General features: G+C 39.9%; 1 protein-coding gene and 1 long non-coding RNA gene across 2 annotated transcripts in view; one reads left to right on the top strand and one right to left on the bottom strand.

Annotated features, from left to right (window-relative positions):
• The window catches only part of NR6A1 (nuclear receptor subfamily 6 group A member 1), a 197,588-nt gene that overhangs the window by 41,616 nt on the left and 133,221 nt on the right, over window positions 1-22,751 (top strand). The window lies entirely within an intron of this gene.
• LOC142023866 (uncharacterized) overlaps window positions 9,544-22,751 on the bottom strand; it is a 33,588-nt gene continuing 20,380 nt past the window's right edge. Inside the window, exons 2-3 of the long non-coding RNA XR_012648327.1 lie at window positions 10,352-10,408; window positions 9,544-9,607 (exon numbers count right to left, since the gene is read on the bottom strand). This is a non-coding gene — a long non-coding RNA (uncharacterized LOC142023866). The remainder of the gene's footprint in view (window positions 9,608-10,351; window positions 10,409-22,751) is intronic.

Below are 22,751 nucleotides of genomic sequence, written 5' to 3'. Positions count from 1 at the left end.
TTTAGTCTCCATCTAGTGGTAATTACTATATCTGAGGATAATGTAAGTATTCCACTAGGTGGCAGTAGGTCCTTATCAGAGACAGGAGTTTGTACATGCAAATTTTAAATAACTAATTCTAAACAACGAATTCTAAACAGAGGCGGCAAAGATTTCTCCTGCTTTAAGGCAGTGTATTTAATTTGTTGGAAACTCTGCATGGAATTCTCAAAATAGGTAAACAATTAACTGGAAGTTTATTTAGAAGATGATGTTCAAATAAGGTTCAGGGGCAACCAGCTAAACTCAGAGGTGCAAAGTCCATAGACACTCTGTCTCCTTGCCCTCACTGTGTAGAGAGGTTGAACCTGGCTGCACCCTTGAGATCATTCGAATCTCTGAAGAAGTTTTCACATAGTGATGTAGCTGTGGAGAATATTTTATCTATAAGTATTTTTGGTGGCTTGAGTATTTAAGATATGCTTCTGCTGCCTAACTTTCAGAAACATATGTGCAGTTGCTTGCTTAAATGGCTTTCAGTGCAAGTGTTGGTAATGCTGCTGGACAATATTGACTTCCCGTGGTCTGCCAAATTCGCTCTTTTGGCACCAGTCAGGTCCTGAGGGTGCTGGACTAGAGGGGTTCAACCTGTAGTTGCACTGAATGAGCAGGGCCCTTCAGTGCCCAAGCCCTGGGGAAAGAAAGCCCTTTAGAGTTCCACTTCTGCACCGTTCCATCTGTGCTTATCTTCACACTGGAGCAGTCCCATTGAGTTCAATGAGGATATTCATGTATAAGTATTTGCTAGTTCAGAGCTAAAGATTCTAAATTCTGGTACAAGCCTTTGAAAAAAGATCTTTAAAGCAATCCAGCTGTACTTTCTGGTCTCTTGCCCCCCTTGAAGTATTTTGCATTAGAAAAGTTCCAGCCAAAGGTAACGACAGTATGTGCCTTTTAAAAAGAGCAGAGCCTTCCCTTCTGTTGCCTGAGAAACAGGCCATTTCAGGGGGGTTTTGTGGGTATGGAATAGGACTATGTTTTGACTTGTGTTTTAAGATCTGAAAGGACAGAATGGCCAGGATTCTTTAGAGGGGTGTGGAGAGGGATTGTGAAAGTCTTCTCATCCATGTTTAGACAAATGATTCTATAAGGTTGCAGGACCTTCAGGTTCAAGCAGACTTAACAGATTGTAGATAAGACAAGTGCCCATCCTTTACTAATATGTTACTAGGGGACTAGATTTCACCTAGTTCTAATCCTGTAAAACATCCATCTGTAAACTAGCTATCCTTGATAGAAAACTATTTATAAGTAAGCACAATGGGAATGCCAGTCCATTTCAAGATGGTCATTCATGTTCTAGCAAATAAAATGGTAATATGAACAGCTGTAAATTATTATGCACCGTTTACACTGGCAGGTTGGCAAAGCCTTTTACCACGTGACACTTTCCAATAAAGCCAGGCTGAAAGTGTCTGCACTTGTGAACGCCAAGCAATACCATAGAGTCACCAGCATCTGCAAGAAGGTTTGAGACCTTCTGCTAAGATCAGCATGAAAACAAAACCAAGAAAGGAATATTCATATTATTGTTTGGCCATTTAGATTCCACGAATTGCTGGGCTGTTGCTTAGCCTTAGGAGCTCTGTGGCAAGCTTCCTAGAGACATCTCTTCTGATAAGATAGCTGGTCCATAATTTCTGAACTCTTTCCTACCTTCTTCCATGAGTTAGTCAGCTCTTATTGTCTTGTTGACTGTAGTCAAGGCATTGGAAATGTAACATTACCCTGTTTGTTATGGTATTCAGTGGAGCAATATGTGTGCTCTGTGTGAAGGCTTCCCTTATCTTTCCCTTGAGCAGGAGCTTAGGAAATGTCTATAAAGTTCAAGGAGCCTACTTAAAGATGATCATCACAAGTGTGAGCCTTTCACATCTTATTTATTTCTATAGCACAGCAGTTTGTGGGGTCTCGTCAGCTGATATCTTAGGACATGGAATGTGCTCTCCTTCTACCCTGTGCAGGACCTGGAGGGAACCCTGTGAGAGTAGAGTGCACACAGGGTTGAAAGCCGGAGATTTGACACCCTTTCTTGTTAGCATCGAACCATTATTTCTTGGAATTTGAGCCCACGCAGCAAACCGTTTCATTCAGATGTTCTGGAGAAGTAGACCTGTATCAGTTGATATTGTGTTGAAGGTCACAATGTAATCAGTTACGTCCTGAAAGCTAACAGCTCTGGTAAGCCAAGATGTACCTGTGAAAGTGTTGCAAGATATCATAGTGGTCTTAATCAACATGAAAAGGCACCCACATCCTCAACCATATTGTCATGAAACATGGGGAGTCCACTGAGAACAGATGCATCAGCCAGAATGAGCAGGGTGGATGGTGTCACTCCAGGCACTGTGTAGTGAAGTGCCCAGACCTGACTCAGTTTTGTGAATTCACAAATCTCTGGGGCAGCCTCAGGAGTGGTGTCTGCAGGGGTCCACGGCAAACACTCCTTTGCATGTGGATGACAGCTTGAGAACACAGTGTGCTTAGTATTTCTGTTCATTCTGGAGGCATGGCTGAAACACCCAATGCTGCTTTTATATGTAAAAAGCAATTGAAGGAAGACCTGAATTTTCTCAGTCAGATTGCTTGATGCTGAAGATCTGACACTGTCTGTGTGCACACACAGAATGTGTCTTGCCCCGCCAAGTCTGACTGTGAGAGGTTCCAGGTTTGACCGGTATCGCAATGTAAGTTCTCTAGTATGCAAGTTTGCTTGTGCTGAGACAAAGTTCAAGATCTAAGTTTTTGCATCCATAAGCAAGATCTAGACTTCAAGTCAGACATGGCAAGACCTATCTGTCACGTGTTCAGTTTGCTTCAACTGTTTGAATTCTGTGCCTCATCAATGTTCTCCAGGGTACATAACCCAGCCTGCAGTGGTGGCTCTGGTGGCAGACAATGTTGGAGGAGGTGGAGCTTAAATTTTATGAGATCATACTATGGGTGTCTTGTTTTCTCAAACATTAAAAATAAGTGGGTAATAAGCTTCGTAGAAGGTGGTTAGGTAAGCAAAGGGAGGTGGAATGTACATTGCAGGGTCTTTAAGCAGAAGTTCAGGTTCTTCATTGTTCATCTCCTTATCCTTTCCTCTTGGGAATCACAGAAATTGCCTTCAGCAAAAGAAGGGAAAGCTTTTTTCCAGATGGAGATAGGCTGTAGCTATGATTATGCATGTTCTCTCATGACAAAAAGACTGATGTTTGTTTTGTTCATGACATTCTCCAGGGCAGTTAAATAAAAGAAAAAAGGCAGAAATGAATTGGAGTAACCTGGACTAATCCAGAGATCCTGGTTCTCTTGCACCAATTGAGGAGGCAACGTGGCATGGAGTAGAATCTATTCTCAAGGATCAAATTCTGTATATAAACTCAGAGTAATTAATCTAGCTACAGCATATTAGAGGTGTCAGTTTTAATAGGACATTTAGCTGTTTGCTTTGTCTTCATTCCTGAGAGAGTATTTTGTAAACAGAGCACATTCAAGGGCCATTTTGTAAACAGAGCATGTTCAAGGGTCAGGTCTGTAGATGAGGCATAATGTGAAGTCATTTGTATAGATGAATCTCATGATGGCAAGGGAACACCTCTTGTTTGGAGTTCTTATAATAAAGCCTTAGTATGGCCAAAATTGAAGACACTCTAAAATAAAACCAGTAGATATTTCCAGCTCATGGATGACTGCAGGGTTGTTGTCTTAGGCAGACATAGTTTCTTGGAGCTGTCTTGATTTTTCATCTCTCCACCAATGAGTTCACCCTCTTGGGACCTAAATCTTATATTAAATGCCTTGACTAAGCATCCCTTTAATTTCTTGTCAAACATGCATTCTGATCTTTTAATCTTCCAAGGTTGTCATCCTGGTTTCAGTATTTTTGGAGGATAAGGTTGTATGGGGGAAGAGCAGTCTCACACCTCTCAGGAGAGCAAAGCTGTACTAAGAGTTAACACACCTTGATTTCCTCAAAACAAACATAAGTACAAGAATTGTTTTCCAGACTCTTCTGCCCACTTGCAAAAGATCATTTAAAATAAATACAATTACCCATCCCCCAAACCAATGAAACATAACAAATTGTTCCCATCTCTGGCATACTCTTGTTCAAGACAACCCTTAAAACATTTAATGCAAAATACCAATGCAGAAAAATCTTTAGCCTGCAAAATCTTTCATACATTTAAAAAATAAAAAAAGGCTGCCAAGCCTCTGTTTATTAGATGGCTACAGTGGCACACCTTAGAAGCTTTCAGAAGTAGATTCTGTGTTCTCCTAGAATAAGGGTCTACAACCTCTGGCTCCAGAGCTGCATGAAGTTCTTTAAGGACCTTACAGCTCCTGAAGCTATAATTGCAAGTAAAAAGAGAGACGCTCCTGATTATTTTTGATAAATGGTGAACATCTAAAAGCCAACAAAGAGCAACTCATATTTAAATAGCAAATAATACGTGATCATGAAATGTTGGATAACTCCCCCTTAATATGTGCAGTGTATTGTGGGGTATGTTACTGTATCCATATTTTGATCATGTTGCTAATAAAGTCTTGATTTTGGAAAGGAAAAAGAAGCTTGCAGCGTTCCTTCTGTGTACTGTAGCACACATTTTATGGAAGAACTGAAATTAAACATAAGTAAAATTGGCATAATTAAAGTGGGCTCGGGTGTGCAAGTCAGGAAAATAGTAGTACAAACACACATGAAATTGTCAAAAAACAGAACATATATAAAAAGTATGAATGTCCTGCAGTAAACATGTATCACATTACAAATCTTTTTGTGTGTGCTGTTCTTAAAAATAAGGATTACAAAAATATGGTTTGATATTTCTTATTAAGGCTCTCAAATTAATGAGTTTTGACCAAATAAAAAAGGCTTTTTGCTATTTTGGTTGCTGACCGCTATTCTAGAGCACTTCATTCAGCACAAGCAGCAGTAATGGTGGCAAGGTATATTACCACCTTTATTTCTGCACTGCTGCTCGTGGGGTGCTGCCTTCTGAGCTGGGTGCCTAGCCACCAGCTGCCACTATCCGCTGATTCTGTTCTGAAGGCAGCACAGAGGTAACAATGGCAATACTGTTGATTTCATATCTAGAACCCTTTAAATGTGCACATCTCTGGATTATTTTTGCCAATACAGATGCCAGTTTTGTATCCATGTAGTGACTTAGTGATTAATATCATGCAGAGAAACAGAGGAGCCTAAGTGGCTTATCTTGATGATGCTCAGTGAGCCAGTGGTAGAACCAGGAATCATGATCCATCCTTGACAGTTACACTAAACACAGCTTTAAAAATACAGTAATCCAGCTGTGGCCAAACTGACTCCTGAGCCCTGTGCAGCTCTTACAGTTAACATGTGGCTCACAGAGCCCACTCCCTCCCCATGTACCCTCATTTTCCATCTAAAAGACTGGGTAGGGAGATCTTGGAGTTTCTGCTCTGCGGGAGCTTGGGACTGAAGACTTCTTCCTTGCATGGAGTGGTGCCTAGGGGCTTTCTTTAGCTGAGCTGGAGCATTGGGGTAAAAGCCCCCCAACTCAACAGGCGCTGCCTCGTGGGGCAGGTTGTAAATCTTTTGCAGCTCTTGGAACTTATTAGGATTTTTGTGCATGGATTGTAGGTTCAATAAATTTGGCCACTCCTGCACTAATCCAAACTGTAGCCCTTAGTGAACAGAAAATATGAGCCATCTTTTCTTGGCACAAAACACTTGATTGAATTTTCAGTCTCTTAGCTATCTGGTCCGCAGTTTGCATTCATTGATCAGTGAGTTGATACAAACTAAAACCCACCGACAGCAATGAATGTTGAGTGCAGCCATTAGATGCTTAAGCTGTGCCAGTAGCATTTTTCTTCATGTCCAGTCCAGTCCTCTTCCCCGCCCCCCCAACACAGAGTACTTCATAACACATCAGTACTGTCCCAACTTGTATTTACTGCAAACACTGGTACCTTCTCCAGACCTGAAGAGGAGTTGTGCATAGGATTGCCAATCCTCCGTGATTGGCCTGCGTCAGCATCATTCTTCTAGTGGCTGTTTGAAATCAATCCTGGAGATTTTAATAGGTTATTTGAGGTGGGGAAAGACATTTGTCATGTTGAGAGGGAAGAAGAATAGCTTCAATCAGAGGTGGTAACCGTAGTTCTAGGGAGCTAGAAGGCTTGTCTCTTCCCACCAAAAGAACAGGTCCAATAAGAAACGTTATCTCACTTATCTTCTCTTCAGTCTCTCAGGAAACATGCATGTTATTCCAGCAGAGATCTTATTACCTTGGTACCGTGTGTACAGTACGTGTAGCTGGAGAAGATAGAACAATAGACTAATTCTAAAGTTAGTACAAAATGGAGTAATGTATCTTTGTGTGGATAACAGAAAAATAGTTTTTCACAACCATTTTTATTGACTGTTCCAAGCATCTGCCTTTGAATTCTCATAAGGTTTGAAAATCAGGCATGTACTTTTAAGTATTTGGTCTGTTGCATGTAAGAACATAAGGTGGGACTTCAAAAACCCCCCTGAGTAATTCCGGTGCTTGAATCCACTTGACTTTAAATGAAATCTGAGCTTGTAAGGACTATGAGGGTTTTTTAAAATTCCACCAATTGTCTCTTCGTTTTCTGACTACTAAAAAGTCTGGGGTGATCACAAATGTATTTGTATATGCCATCTACTCTGTAAAAGTTCACAGTTTCACTTTTCAATCTAATCATTTCAGAAGTCCCAGCTTCTGCCCAGCTAAAGATGCATTTGGGTCTAGTCTGTATTAGATATGCTTGCTAGTATAGCTATTGAGCAACTTTCCTGATGTAGACACATTGTATACTGGCAAAAGTGCTTGTGTTGGCATAGCTTGTTCCCATTCCCCTGAGCTATAATGGCAAAAGCACTTCTTGTGGTGATAGAACTGGCAAAATCCCCAGAGTAGATAATGTAGAAATCTCATGAAAATCACACTTCCTCTGACACTAGTACACTATCATCCTCTTTATGTGTAGCTCTGCCCTTAATTGTCAGCTGTAGGTCAGTTAACTATATTTCTAAACAAATTAAAGAGGAATGACTAATGTGCTTTTGGAAAAGAGTGTGATGATGCCTAAGTTTACTCATGGAAGTGTTAAAAGGCTTACTTAGGAAAGGCACATAATGCTTTTGCTGACAAATTTGGGCTTCTGTCTCTACCAGAATTTTGGTGTAAAATACATTTTCAGAGACTTCATACTTAAAGGTAGAAAGAATATGGAGCTGTCTTAATGCCATGAGAGCCTGAAACTTCATGGCTGCTAAAAATAATGGTTCACTTTTTGGTGAGAATTCTGCATATTGGCTACCTCTGGAGCAGCAATTTACACAGATTTAGAATATTCAGAAGCAAATACAAACATCCTTTAGAATTTGCTCCATAATTCCTGGCCTGTTTCAGTTTTAACGGTTTTGTTTGCAAAGAAGGGAAGGGGCAGTAAAAAAAAAAACTATTTTAATTTTTGTTGGCTTTCCATTTGCGAAGTCCGGTAGGACAGAGCCTGCAAGGCTAAGCACACTGCATTTATTTTAAGGTTGATGGTATAACAATTAATTTTTAATCGAAGTAATCTCTTTTGGATTCCATAACTGGTGCAAAAACTACCCTCCACCTATCTTTCTCTTCTCTAAAGCACTTTGTGAGCACAACATTATATCTGATATTCCAAGCAGGTCTGGACAGGATGCCCTGTTTCTGGTAGTTTACTGATATGAATTTACGTTTAACTATTCTATGAAAGGAGTTAAGGTTTCTTCCCCGCCCAATTGTCCTTTGACAATGTGATGTAGGGGAACAGCTGGGTTTAGTAATATGGAATTCAGTATTCCTGGGTAATACTCCTGGTGAGCAGTTGGTGAGGATTAGGAGAAGTAGGTTCACAAGAGCAAATTAAATGACATTCCAAGGCCTTTGCAGCATAGCTCAAGTTGCCTGCTCAGCTGAGAAGTAGGTTTGCATTCTGAACTAGTTCACATCACATTGCTATGAGCACATTGTCAAATTTTGTTCCAAATTTTACTATTCAGTTGTGGACACATTACTGCTTCTATATTGGCTACATGTAAAATTTTCCACTCAGGCTTTCTTTGGTTGAAATCTTAGTTTGCTAAAAAGAAATTAGGAATTGTTACTCTTGAATGTTGAAAACTGAAGACCTCCTTTAAAAAAAAAAATACACAGGCACTCCTAATGGGCTGTGTTTGGGGAGGAGGGAGCATTCAGGATCTCAGTTAGCCTTTGTTCACAATGTAAAAATCATCACCTGTTAACAACCAATGTAATATTTGAAGGCTCAAGTTTTCCATTTGGCAACGTGTCTGTGATAAACCTCAAGGTACAATCAACGGTCGATGGTTTTTTCTTATTTTCAAACTCACCGACAGCGTTGAATGTTCGCTGAAGCTATCGGAAGGCTGCTACACACATACATACACACTACATAGTTTCCATACATCTGGTTTCCCTGGGCCAGCAGTGGAAATACTGATGAGGGCTCTGCATTCTTTGTTGCAAGATCTTAAATACAGTATTCCAATTATGAAATGGAGCTGTGTAGCTAAGGGCTAATGAGTCACAGGCATATAAAACGGCTGTTCTTCATATACAAAGATGACTTTGGATACTGCTTAGAATGGCTCTGAATGTTCCAATTTGTAACTGTACAGTAAACAAGTCTCCTTTCTTATCCAATTAAGAAGTCTAAATATTTAAAAAGGAAAGAACTTAATGTATTTTAGGTTTCCTTATTAAAGTTCATTCATTTAAAAAAACAAATCTATAAACCAGTTTCACGATGGGGTGGATGGGTGAGCTGACTCTTTTCTGTATTTTCATTGAAAGAGTCCATACATGCCCCCCTGTTTTAAGTCTTTTTTTGGAGAACATTTTTTGTTCTGATGCTTTTAAAACACACTAGTAGCTGTGGAGGACTGAACTGAGAGCTCTTCAGAACACATCAGTATCAGTTGTAGTTTATCTATACTCTCTACTACAAATACATGAGATGGCAGAGGGAAGGGAAAAATGATCACTCTGCCTCCACAGTTGCTTAATAATGGTGAGAAGCAGAACTTACCACTGCAATAGTTCCTCTTTACTCCAGTTAAAAAGACACTCAAAGTAGCATTTCATAAATTCTTTATGCACTTGTGAGGCTTTTCTGTTCTCCCACTGGTGTTTGGAAATGACAAGCCTGTCTAACCTATGCCTCCCTTTTTCTGTGTATTTGCCTGTTACCTGTTACCTCTTTAGGTTTCAGTTTTTGTGGCTTCTGTTACTGATTAAAGATGTTTTTGTAGGTGCTAAGGAAGTGGGCAGTTGAACTCTTAGAGCTCTATCTGAGCACTGTGCCCATACTAACATGAGAGAGAGAGAGAGGAAGAGCTGCTAGCCATTGATGAAACACATGGTGGGATTTTCCAGAAGGGCAGAATGCTAGACTTTGACTTCAGTGAAAGCAGGAATTAATGGATGTCTTACCATTGACTCTGGTGGAAACAGAGTTGAGCCAATACTGCAGGCTTTTGGAAACCCCACCAAAAGTAAACAACCTGAAAAGGAGGGGGAAAAAGTTTGAGTATTACTGGGATTCTGCACGCCCCGCCCCCCCCCCCCACTCTCCACCCCAACTTATTGCTAACCCTTTAAGTTTTAGGATGAACATGTGAAAAAGTCCACCCAGAACAGTCATGATTTAGATTTAAATAAATTTTCGGTCAGCTTTTGGCTTCATAAGGCTTTGTTTAAATTCTCCCTACATTCTCATTTGTCCATCTTCCTAATTATGCAAACCAGCTGGAAGTGATCTCTGCAAGTTCCTTAAATTGTTGTGTGCAATATTATAGTGATGCTGATCCCAGGGTAGTAGACAAGGCTTTGGCTTTTGAAGAAATAAGTTGCTTTCTTTGCACTCAACCGTGCTGTGACTACAAAGCACAGATGCAAATGTTAATAGTCAAATGAGGATATTAGAAACTTTAAAACTTGTACCTTGTATATTTGGTGGCCCCAGTGACTGTTTTTTTAAAAAGATTTTACCTGAATATCCTTTGTGAATAGACGACATCTGGAAGGTTAGACTGATTTAGTGAGTATTTTGGATAACAAAGTATTTGAAACCTTTTCATTTTCTTATGATTGAATAAGGTCTGCTTTTCTAAACTCCAGTGACAGCCTTGTTTCCAGAGTATGGTGTGGAGTATTCAAGAATTGTACATAATTTTTTCAGCATATTATACACAGCATTTTACACCAGACTTCAACAGAGATACATAAACAGTCTGAAAATCTGTTACCGTTAATGATTCTCATCCTTTTGGGCTGATCTGTAGCCATCATTTGGAGAGGGGATTCTGGTGGAAAGAGAGCAAATGGTTTCAGTAAACAGCAACCAACACTAGACATTTGAAGTATTAATGAAGCTGGTGCTACAGAACCACTTACGTGGTGCCCTTAACCATCAGTTATGTATGATGGGAGCTATGTGCAGCATAAACTAAGGGAGCAGAGCTCAAAGAAACTCAAGATGGAATGTCAACCTTCACATGCAATTTCTGATTGGTTTAACTGTACTGTTAAAGTAACTTTACTCCTTTGTCCTCTTTCCTGTATGCAAGCTCTTCTGGTCACTATGTCATCTCCTCACCTCTCCTCCCTGTAACCTCCTGTAATGTTGAGGCTCAGAATTTCAGTGGTATTTACTGTACATTTTAGCAACCTATGTTTGATTCTTTCTCAAAGGATAAAATTAAAAGTCCTCTGAGCTGGACTTAAGTTTTGGCAAATATAGTTGGAGATCAAAATCATCACAAAAACTCTACTCATTGCAAATATTGGAACTGTTAGCAATAAGGATAAGGGTTCATAGTGACAAAGGAAATGCACTAATCTTTGCAATTATCGTATGTTGTGAATATTTATTTAGAACAAATGTTGTAAAATCTGTCATTTCCCCCAGATCACCACGTATTTAGAAAATGCAGAAACAACCGAAATCCTGCAACTCGGATGGTGGTGGAGTGGGATGGGAAGAACATGAAGCAGCACAGCAGCTTTATTTATTTCCTAGGGCATATTTGAATACCACGGGGATGAGCATGATGTGACTGTTTTAGATAGAATTTCTTTATTCTGTGTTGGTGTAGACACCCCTTTTCTCTTCCTATTCTGCCAGTAGTTTCCAGACCCTTAAGTACTTTAAACTCGATATTGTTTCACACCACTGTCTTATCACAGATCTGTTCTTTTCTCCATCTGGTTGGGTTTTTTTGAAATTTGGTCTTTTTTTGTTTCCCTTTTGCTCTGGTTTTCCCCCCTGTACTTATAGATTCCATTTGTGGCTTGTCTTCCCTGTATTCCTTTGCTGCAGTTGGGGGCTTCTTTGTGGGTGGCTTTTTGGTATTATCTGTGCTTTCTTCATGGAGCTAATATCCTAGGGGACAGTAAAGACAAGTTTGGAATGGAAAACTGCTGTCTGAGCCTTTCTATGTGAGCATCTTTGTTCACCTGCATTAGTAGACAGCACAGGAGGGGGTGGAAAGGTGAAGGTTAGATGAGCACAGGTGATGGGAGTGATGCACTGGTTCCAGGGTTGTATAATTTTCTCATACATTAGTGACATCCTCTAAGGTTGGGCAACGATGTCTGCACAGAATGCCGAGTTAATAGTGCAACTGCTTCCCTCGTGCCCTTTTGAGAATCTCTTATCTTTACATGAAAGCCAAAGCTGGCAATCTGCTGGCTCCTCTCTCGGCAGTCGCTGAATAACGAGTAGGACGCCTTCCTGTCACTCTCACTCCTATTTGTGAGTCCAGATCATCACCTTGTCGTGGTGAGTGGGCTCGTGTGTTCCAATGAACCCCAGAGCAATGCCGTAGGGAGTCTTTTGTACTCCCAGCAGGGTCATCCATGATGGCAAGGTCAAGGGGGCAAAGAACCATCCTAAAAGTCCTCAATGGCAGAACAAGCAGAGGATAGCAAGAGTAATGCTACAATGTCTGTGAAGGCAGATGAAGGCTGCAGTAGACAGGAGACCCTCAGTCTGCTGGCTCAGTTGATATGTAACTGGATGCATTTTTGCATAGTCTTACAGTTTGCATTTAATGAACACCGTCTCCTTTTTTATTTTTAACTTGTTTGAAAGGTAACACAATATAATAGCATGGAAGAATGAAGGGTGATTACTATTGAAACAAGGGCCTTATGGCTGACTTAAGGCACATTGGGAATTTTGGCAGATGGTCTCAGTGCAGTAGCATCTACAGAGAGGTGGGGTTAATTAAATATATTCCCCAAAATACATGCACATGCTTGGGAAACACTGGTTATTCAAGGCAGGGAACATAGAACTCTGGGTAAAGGGATATGTCTGATTTTTTTTTTCCATCCTTTTTGGGGGTATTTCTAAGGGTATGTCATTTGTGTGATAGTCATTCATGTTTGGTACCCTGATATTGTCTGTCACAACAGGCACCCCATTATTTATACTAGAAGAACAGTCCTGATGAGGGTGCAGTAATCAACTAATATTGAGATGGTTCCCGAAGTTCGTATTTTAAAAAACACTCAAGCTACTCGTGTATGTATAAAATGCATGTTGTATCCACTGTGAAAAATACTGCAGTTGTGCATTCCACCAGCAGTAATCCTTTCTGTGCCCTTATTCACTGTTTGAAAGTAAAATTTAAAAAACCCAGTCTTCAGCCAGTTGTCTGATGGCTTGTTTAAAAGTAGAGCATTCTTTTGTTGGGACTATTCTGGATAAACTGCTCTGTAGTGGAGAGCAGATTTGTGTGGTTCCACCAGCCAACATTGTCATTCTTTTACAGCTGTTTCCAGAAGAAAAAATGGCTTAAACGTACTCTGTATCAGTCATCGTCTAGTTGACATAGCCACCACAATAAAGTAGGGCTATGTCCAGCTTTGAAAATTGTTTTTCTTTTGTAGCAGGTTCTTATGACAGTTGTACTTCAGGAACCTTAACTGCATGCAGTATAAGATGCTAAGCTGTTCCCGATTGCAGCAGCTTACTCAGCAGATTGTTGTATATATTTGTAGACATTTGCTATTAGTCGGCAGCTTTGTGCTATTAGTTTTTGATTCCAAATGATCCTGGCCTATGAAGACCTTTTACAAAATTCTAATGAATTTACAGTATTTAGCAGTGAGGCTACCAAAGTGAACTTATTTTTATTTACATAACATTCTGGTTTAGGGAAGCATTCAGTTACCAAATACAAATGAAAGTAAGCTTACCTGAGAGGTACTGTAGGAAAAAGGAGCCTGCATCAAAGAAATAGCTTTGTTTCCATATGGATTTTTAAATGCTTCATCTATGCATCTTAACTAAATTTAATTTTTATTTAAAGCTGTTAAGGTTAGAAATTTTATACGTAAAAATGTAGTTAATGACAATCTTCAATCTTAAAAATCTTATTTGGGAACTCTTTATGAAATTGTTTTTGGGCAGAGAGAGATACTGATTTCAGAGTGAAGGGAATATTTAGCTTCCAAATTTTATTAAAGGTGTAATTTGAAATGATCTTTAACTTCTAGGACCATTGAGCAGTTTATTTCTCTCAGCATGTGCACAATGGTTTTCAGAAGCCCAAGGGCTGTCTTTGGAGTTCATTTGTGAATCTAAGAAGAAAAAACAGTATAGATTAGTTTCCCGCTTCTTGGATCAAATGCACCTAGGCCACCCATGCAGGACGTGATTTTTTTTTATTAATCTCAGCTCTTCAACAGGAAAGGTTTTTGGACTATATCTGTTAAAGTGCTATTTAATATGTTCTAATCTGTACATATGAGCTTTGTAGCAAACTACTATAGAGGAATGCAGCTTTCGAGAATCTATTATATTATTAACCTCCTATTTTTAAATAAAATTTGACTCTTGGGAAAGCATTATAATCTGAGACTTGTGCGTTTTTTCCTCAAGTGTGTTAACTTGAGAAAAATGTTGTGGTGAGGTGGCTTGTGTGTCTCAAAGACCTGGAGAGCTATGCCAGTGGGAGCTACAGCTCCTCGAAGGATCATCCAAGCTGGACATGTCAAAAGGGTAGAGACCAGATAAATTTGGATTGCCTCTCCCCAGTGTAAAAGGGGTTGGTTTAGGATTAACAACAATATTGGTAAAACACACACACACACACACACACACACACACACACACACACACACACACACACACACACACACACACAAGTTACAGAAACATCTACGAAGAACCCTACCACTACACAAGTCTTGGGAGGTGTTGGCAATCTGTTTGGATTGCGTATGAAGCATAGTAGGGAAAGCCAAAAGGAAGCTGCCCTGCAGATGATTCTCTCACCCAAGTCAATCACTCAGTTTGGTATGTGGAATGTTTGGACTATGTATCAAGAGGGGAAGACAGCACAGACTGCAGTGGAGATGAAACAATACAAGCTTGCAGTTTTGGGCTTGTGTGAGACAAGATGGGGACAATCTGGGCAGCCACGGCTGGCAACAGGTGAAAACCTCATGAACTCAAGACATGAAGAAGAGGGCGCACCACGCACAGAAGGCATGGGTTTGAGGTTATCAACAGAGGCATCTGGTGCTTTAGTGGAAAAGCCAGTCGCATCATCACGCATAATCACAGCCAGATTCTACACCTAAGTGTGGAACATACTGATTGTGCAATGTTATACAACAACCCATGAAGCAGCTAAAGAATGTAAAACAGACTTCTAAGAGAAACTATATAGTGTGGTGAACCAGAAAGCAGAGGAGGATATGTTGACTTTGATGGGTGACTTCAATGCAAAACTCAGAAGCATAAATACAGGCAGAGAATAGGCATGGGGGAAGAAGGGCTAGGCAACATGAATGACAATGAAAAGCAGTTAAGCGACTTTTGTTCCTTCAGTGGATTGGTGGTAGGTGGAGGGTTTTTTCCACACAAAAGAATCCATAAAATCACTTGGGTTTCACCAGACCTCCAATCAGGAAACCAGATTGATCACATCTGTATCAGCAGTTCTTTCAGAAGATGGATGCAGGACGTCTGTGCTGAAAGAGGAGCCAGATGTAGGTTCAGACTACCATATGGTTACTATGAAACTCAAGTTCAAGCTCAAGAAGTACACCACAATAGTGACCAAGCCGGGATTGAGATTTAACAGGGAACAACTGAAGGATTTATAGACAAGAGCTGATTTCCAAGTAGAGCTGTCCAACAGATACGCATTTCTGACTAACCTCATCCCAAAAGATGCTACTGTGGAACTAATTTGGGAACACACCAAAACAGCCTGGAAAGAAACCTGCGATAAAACACTGGGAAAGAGGACAAGGCGTCACAAAGAATGGATCACAGCAGAAACTCTGAGATAAGTGAAGGAACAAAAGGGCAGAAGAGCAGCAGTCAGCATCAGGGGAAAAAAGGAGCAGCCCAGGTGTAAGTTCAGAGAATTTATTCAGAAACTGCCAAAGATGTTAAAAAGTCTGTAAAACAAGACAAGAAGAAGTTTGTGGAACACCTTGTACACCAAGCTGAACAAGCTGCAGGACAGAGAAACTTGAATGAGCTCTATAACATCACATGGAAGCTAGCTGGGTCACGGTGTACGGTGATCAGCCAGTGCAGGATAAGGGGGGGCATGTGCTAATGAACCCAAGTGAGCATCTCAGTAGATGGAAGGAACACTTTGAAGAGCTACTGAACTGTTCAGCCCACATGGAACCTCACGAGTTACCACCTGCACTTATATGTCTTCCAATTAACAGCAGCAGACATAGAAAAGAAGAAATCAGAAAAGCCATTGCCCATCTGAAAAGTGCAAAAGCACCCAGTCCAGACAACATCCCCACAGAAGCCATCAAGGCAGGTAGTGAGATGTCAGTCAACATAATATACAGTCTATTTGGGACACTGAAGAGATCCCTCAAGATTGGGAACATGGCTACCTGATGGAGCTTCCAAAGAAAGGCGACCTGAAGGGATGGAAGAACTGGAGGGGCGGGCATCACGTTACTGTCTGTCTGTCTGTCTGTCCCAGCAAAATAGGATTCTCAATAGGATTCTTTTGGAGAGAATGAAGACAGACATCGATAGATAGCTCAGGGAAGTGCAGGCTGGCTTCTGAAGCAAGAGATCTTGTACCAACCAAATAGCAGCTATCGGAATAATCACAGAACAGTCACTTGATTGGAACTCCCCCGTATATAACCTTCATAGTATTTTTGAAAAAGCCTTTGACATCATTGATAGAGCCACTTTGTGGAAACTGCTGCAACATCATGGCTTCCCATCCAAAATTATTAACCTGATCTGTTCAGTGTACGAACCCTTGACATGCCAAGCTGTTCACAATGTCGTGACAGAATCCTTCAGCATACGCTTAGGAATGTGACGAGTGCCAATTGTCACCTTCCCTGTTCTTGATCACAATGGACTGTATTATGAGTAGGAGAACAGTTGGTCATCAATGGGTCATTCAGTGGACACTTTTTTTCAAACTGTCAGAGGGCATTGATTTTGCTGCTGATGTCAGTATGAAAGGAGGGAACATGGAAGAAAAGGTCACAATACTAGACAAAACTGCCACAATGACTGGACTGAGCATTAACGAGGGAAAGACAATGAGGATCAATCAGTTCACCATCACACTGGGAGGGGATGACCTTGAAGATGTGGAGCAGGTCATCTACTTGGGGAGTATTATGGGCAGAGATGGAGGAACAGACAAGGGTATCAGTGCCAGGATAGGGAAAGCAATGGCTGCATCCAAGACTCTCAATCCCATGTGGAGTTCACAAATAATACCTGTGAAAACAAAACTTCAGATCTTCAACACATGTGAAAAGTGGGCTCTTGTATAGATGCAAGACTTGGCGTCCTAAAAAGTCAAGTCACAAGCTACAGACATCCAGAAACAGATACCTGAGGTACATCTTTCACATCAAATGGAAAGATTTCCTCACAAATGAAGAGCTTTAGAACAGAGCAAGACATGAACCAATTGACACTGAAATTAAGAGAAGAAAGTGGGGATGGCAGGCCACATCCTCAGAAAACCATCATCCAGCACAGTTCAAGCTCTCACATGGAACCCACAAGGATGATGCAAAAGAGGAAGACCTCAGACAACGTGGAGAAGGTCTACTGAGATTGAAGGACAACACCTGGGGTACTCCTGGAGTCAGCTAGTTTTGTCCCTAGACAGAGTGGAATTGAGAAGACTTGTAAAATGACCTATGCTCCACTCGGAGTATAAGGATTAAGGAGAAGTAGTAGCTTAGTTTGTGTTAAACTTTAGGCTGTGGTTACACTGACTTTTCTATTTGGGTATCCTGAAACAGAAACCCCACAGCCAAACGCTGCCCTCAAAATAGCAGGGGGTTTTTGAGTGTGGTATTTTGTTCCCACTACTCCTTGTTGTGAGAGGGACAGCAGGAAATTTTAAATAGACACTTATTGTGAATCTTGGTGCTGTGTGGCCAGTACCAAGTTTTGAAATAAGTTACCTCAAAATAACTTACACAGGTTGTGCAATTTTATGTTGTTTTGAAGACAGGGTACAGTGGAGCCCTAGGCTTAGTAATATAAGCTTGATAAATTTGATTTTTGCTTTTGTGGAATCAGCACGGGCCAGAGTGTATTGTGGTACTGTGGCACAGTTAAGGTTCAGAAGACACTCACATTGTAAGTCTTTCTTTTCAGGCAATGAGTAGCAAAAATACGCCTGTCACAGAAGATGAATAGATTTGTGGAGTTTGATTCAAAAATAGCCAGAGGGAGTTATATGGCATAGCAGTAAACTCACCTACCCAACATTTTTTGTTTTAGTTTTCTAATTGGTTTAAAAAATGAGATGTTAAATTCTGCAGGATTTTTTAAGGTTGAATAACAGATTTGCTTTTTGAGCCTCATCCTGAAAATGAGTTGTCAAAATGCCTCTGACATGTTTGAAGAAATTGAGTAAAAATATATGCTCTAGTTCTTGTTTCCTACTAATCTTCTGTAATGCACAAACATGCTATATACTATGTGTGTGTGTATACTAGTAAACTTTGGCATATGCTATTCTTACTTGAAAGAAGTCTCAGCTGTGAAGCAAATAAGTTTTTAAAAAAACAAAAGAGGTGGTATAAGTATGCTAAAAGTAACATGGCCATGTAAGACATTTATTGGCACTAAATAAACTTCTCTTGCAAGGCTAGATCCAGTTACAGGATCACACCTGTTGTGTGAAGCACTTTGACTTGCTACCTGGTGTTCTTTTGCTCTAACTGTTGGGATTCAAGTAAACAAGATTCTTCCAAGAAGGAGGGAGGAAAAATTGTTCCACTTGACCTCTGAGGCTAGAACATGAAACAATGGGCTTAAATAGCAACAAGGATGGTTTAGGTTGGACATCAGGAAACACTTTCTAACTGTCAGGTGGTTAGCACTGGAATAAGTTGCCTGTGGAGGTTGGGGAATCTCCATCATTGGATACTTTACAGTAGATTAGATAAACACCTGCCAGAGATGCTCTAGACAATACTTAATCTTGCCATGGGTGCAGGGACTGGACTAGATGAGCTCTTCAGGTCCATTGCAGTCCTATGATTTTGTGACTGAAATATTTTATGAAGATTAAGAAATACACATTAGATATACACTCTTTCTTAGTGATTAAGAGGAAGATGACAGTAGATGCTAGATTTGTAAATGTTTCTTACAGTGCAATAAGAGTTCAGGAGACCTCTCTGCAGATAAGATATACAACAAAACAGTATTTTTTAAATCTGCAAGCCTATGTTACATGGGAAAAGACAGATCATGCCAGAGCCAAATGATTACACTTCTCCTTTAGTGATAACTGCATAATTCCTTGAAAGTGAAAGATATCTTTTGAGAAAATGCTATGCTTACATAAGTACTAAAAAGTTAACTCTGACGCTTGACTTCTGAGTGATTTTCTTTTAAGATGCATTGGTCTGAAACTTCATCTAAGCAAATGATTTGCTGGAAGTGTCGAAGTTGACTAGGAGCCTACTAGTATCATGAGTTAAGATCAAAATTCAGGAGAACTGTGAGGATTCTCCTGGAAAGAGATTTTTTGTTTTTGTTTGTTGTTGCTTTTGGACGTGCATTAATAGCCTGGGTGTCATCTTTTTCTGTGAAATAATATTATAACCCTAAACCTTATTCTGGGATTCCAAAATGCAGCCAGCCCTTTAACAGATTCGCTACTACTTTGCTGTTCAGGTAAACAAAACCTTTTTTGTTTTCCAACCTAGAAGTTTTTGAAAGCTGCCCACCCCCCAAAAAAAAAATTGGCATGAAGCTTGATTTGCCACAAGGCCACCCAATGAATCAATGTCAAAATAAAACATGAATTTCCTGATTCCTAGTTCTGAACTTTAAATGAAGTCATTCTGCTTCTACTTTAGATGAAGTGGGGAGATGAAGGGGGAAGCTATCCTTTTTGCACAATTAGAAAGGCTGACTTGTTTGAAATTTCAAGCCTCTTGAATGGCTGACCTCCTCGTAAAACAATTTCATGGGCATTCTTGTTCTTTATGAAAACAAGACACTGATGCCCAGATACTCAAACATATTTAAGCACCCGTCTCCCAGTTATTTCAATATTACGCACCAGAATACTGTTGAGATCTTGGCCTCACTGATTGCACTGTTCTCTTGTGGAGTCTCATGACATATGTCATAATATGTAGTCTAGTCTGGTATGACTATGGTCTGAAGAAGTGGGTCTGTCCCACGACAGCTCACCTAATAAATTATTGCGTTAGTCTTTAAAGTGCTACTTGACTGCTTTTTTTGTTTTGATAGTATACAGACCAACACGGCTCCCTCTCTGTTACTTATGACAAGTAGCTATTTTAAGACTATATCGTGCAGTGATGCACTTAACAGATAGTAGGCAGCCTGGGAGAGGTGTGGGTTGGGCGAGCCCTTCATAGCTATCCTGTGCAGCATTGTGAAAATTGGCAGTTTGTATGTATTTTGTCTGTGGTCTGCAGAGAAATAACTTATTTCTGTCTGTGCCAAAAAAGGCTCATTGACTGTCTTTCCTGGGTGCAGGCCAGCAGCAAGTAATGCAACAGGAGTAGTGCTTAAATGAAAGGGTTTTGAAATTCTTAAAAAACAGACAGGTGGTAGAAATGAGCATATTCACAGGAGCATAAGTAATCAGTTGGATTTGAATCAGTTGGATTCTTCTTAAATAAGTACATAAAATTAGAAGTATGTTCAAACTGACAAGCTTCAAGCCAAATTCAAGCAATAGTTGTGCATTTTCCTTGGAATGTAAGGCTAAAATGAATTCCCAGTTCCCTTCCTCTACCTTTTTTTGCAGGCAGCTTGTATTGTCTGCTTTTTCCCATTTGAGGAAATGTGTAATCCAAACATGTGGAACTCAGCTCAGATGAGTGTGAAAGTAAATGTTTATCCTGTTTTGAGACTGACCTACAAGTAACTTTACCTGTCCTAATCTATAAAAGTCTCTCTTTCCTATGCTAACTGTAATTAGCAAAATGTTTATCCTCGGCATTGCACGTGCATGTACAGGCATTGCATCAATACATCTTTTTGTATTGTGGGAAAACAGAATGATGTTACATCAGATTTTCTATGCCAAAAGTGACAGCCTCCTGAGTTAAACAGCAGTTCCTAGTTAACGTGTCTGTGCTGCCATCTTGATGTAGTTGCAGAGTGTGTAGGTACACCTCAGCTAGCTGTACTCTAGCTCAGGTACCAAAGCAGTGAATCTATGGCAGCATGCACTTTAGCATGGTGTACACATCTGTTCAGAATGCAGGATAATTACTCATGTTGAGAGCCATTGCTCTGGCACCCAAGTTTGCTTGTACAGATGAATTGCATCCAAGAGTTTTAGAAGAGGTGACACTCTGGACTATTAATGTTCATTTCTGGTAAGTATCTGAACACTGTGAAAGTTCCAGCAGGGTCTAAACAAGCTGATGTGCCAATATTTATAAAAGTAAATTAGAACAGAGTTTCTAAAATGATGTTCTGGGGAACATTGGAGTTATGTGAACAACGTGCAGGTATGCTACAAGTATCTGATGCTGTTCTAAAATCATACACTGATGGTCTATATTTTCTGTTAAAGCATGGTACAATGTTTTCTCCATATATGTTGCTGTTGCTTTTTTTTTTTTCCTTTGGCCTGACAAATTTTTTTTTTTTTTTTTTTTGAAGAAATTTCCCACAAAAAAAAGTTTTAAAAAACACTGAATTAGATGACCTACATAATCATAAGCCTGACTGTCTGACATCAATCCAAGACAAACTAATACAGTAATTGATATGGGTCTTAATAACTCACATTGATTTGGCATTCTTTCATGGACAATAGTTTGTCAATTTTTGAAACTATAAATTTGTTTGATTAAAAACAGCATTGATGTAATGTGCTTAGATTTTTGTAATACATTTTACTCAGGAGTGCAAACAGCTCGATTTAAGAAAGTAGAACAATACAAAAACAATGTCACACATTCAAAGGAATTAATAACTGGCTAACTGATACTTCTCAATGTAACTGTACATGGGGAATCACTGTGTTTCTACTGGGATTGTTTCTTGGCCCTTATTCAATTGTTGTTGATTACTTGGAAGAAAATGTAACGTTAACAATGAAGTTGGCTAGCCCAAAGATTGGGAGAACAGTAAATAGTTAAGAGGACAGGTTAAGGAGACCAAACGTTGTCACGTGTCTAGGGAAAAAGAATGAAGACTGTACTTACAGGGTGGGGAACACTGTCTTTGTAAGCAGTGACTCTGAAGAAGACTTGCTGGCGCAGGGCGGGGGAGAAGGAGCAATGGTGGATAAATTATCTAACAAAAGCGCCCAGTGGAATGTTGTGACCAAAAGAGCCAATTGTATCCTTGCATATATAAATGGGAGTAAAGAGGTTGTTTTACTTCTGCATTTGCACTTGCGCACCCACTATTAGAATATTGTCTTCAGTTCTACTGTCTGCATGTGCAGAAGATGCTGAAAAATTTGAGAGTTCAGAGAAGAGCCAGCAGAGTGACTGTTTTCAAACCACATGCATTGTGTTGAAAGACTCAATGAGACTAGTGAATTTAGCTTAACCAAGAGAAAGGGTGCCTGGCTCAGTCTGCAAGTACCAACAGAGGGGAAGACTCATATGGTAGTCCTTGACTGATAAAGGCATAAGACAATATAGTGGCTGGAAAGTGAGGGAAGCTAAATTCAGCAATTATTCACACACACTGAATATAATTCATCATTGGACCAAGTTGTTAAGGATTGTAATAAGTTTTCCAGCACTAAAAATTTTAGAGTCAAGGTAATTTAAAAAAAGGAAGAGGGGCAAAAGAAAAGATGCTGATTCAATCAGATTTGTAATTTGGAGATGCCCTTTGCTCTGTTAAGCAGGAAGTCAGACAAGATGATCACAATATTCCTTTCTGGCCTTACAACCTAGGAATCTGGGTTCCCTGAATCACCAAGAATGTGGCCAAAAGTACTCATGCTTGAAACTAACACTGTACTTTTCTTGTTTGACAAGAGAGAGGTAAAAAGTCTTTCATCTGCTTTGCAGTTGACTTTTTTATATTTAAAAAACCAAATGCAATTCCTAAAACCTAAAATCGCAAATGGAGAGCAAAGCATTTATGTCAAGTCTTCAGGATTACAGTAAATATGCTTTGAAATCAAATAGCTA

Source organism: Carettochelys insculpta, chromosome 21 (genome assembly GCF_033958435.1).
Source record: "Carettochelys insculpta isolate YL-2023 chromosome 21, ASM3395843v1, whole genome shotgun sequence".
Taxonomy (NCBI): domain Eukaryota; kingdom Metazoa; phylum Chordata; order Testudines; family Carettochelyidae; genus Carettochelys; species Carettochelys insculpta.
Note: the sequence above shows the minus strand (reverse complement) of the source record. Positions and strands in the feature narration are given on the sequence as shown.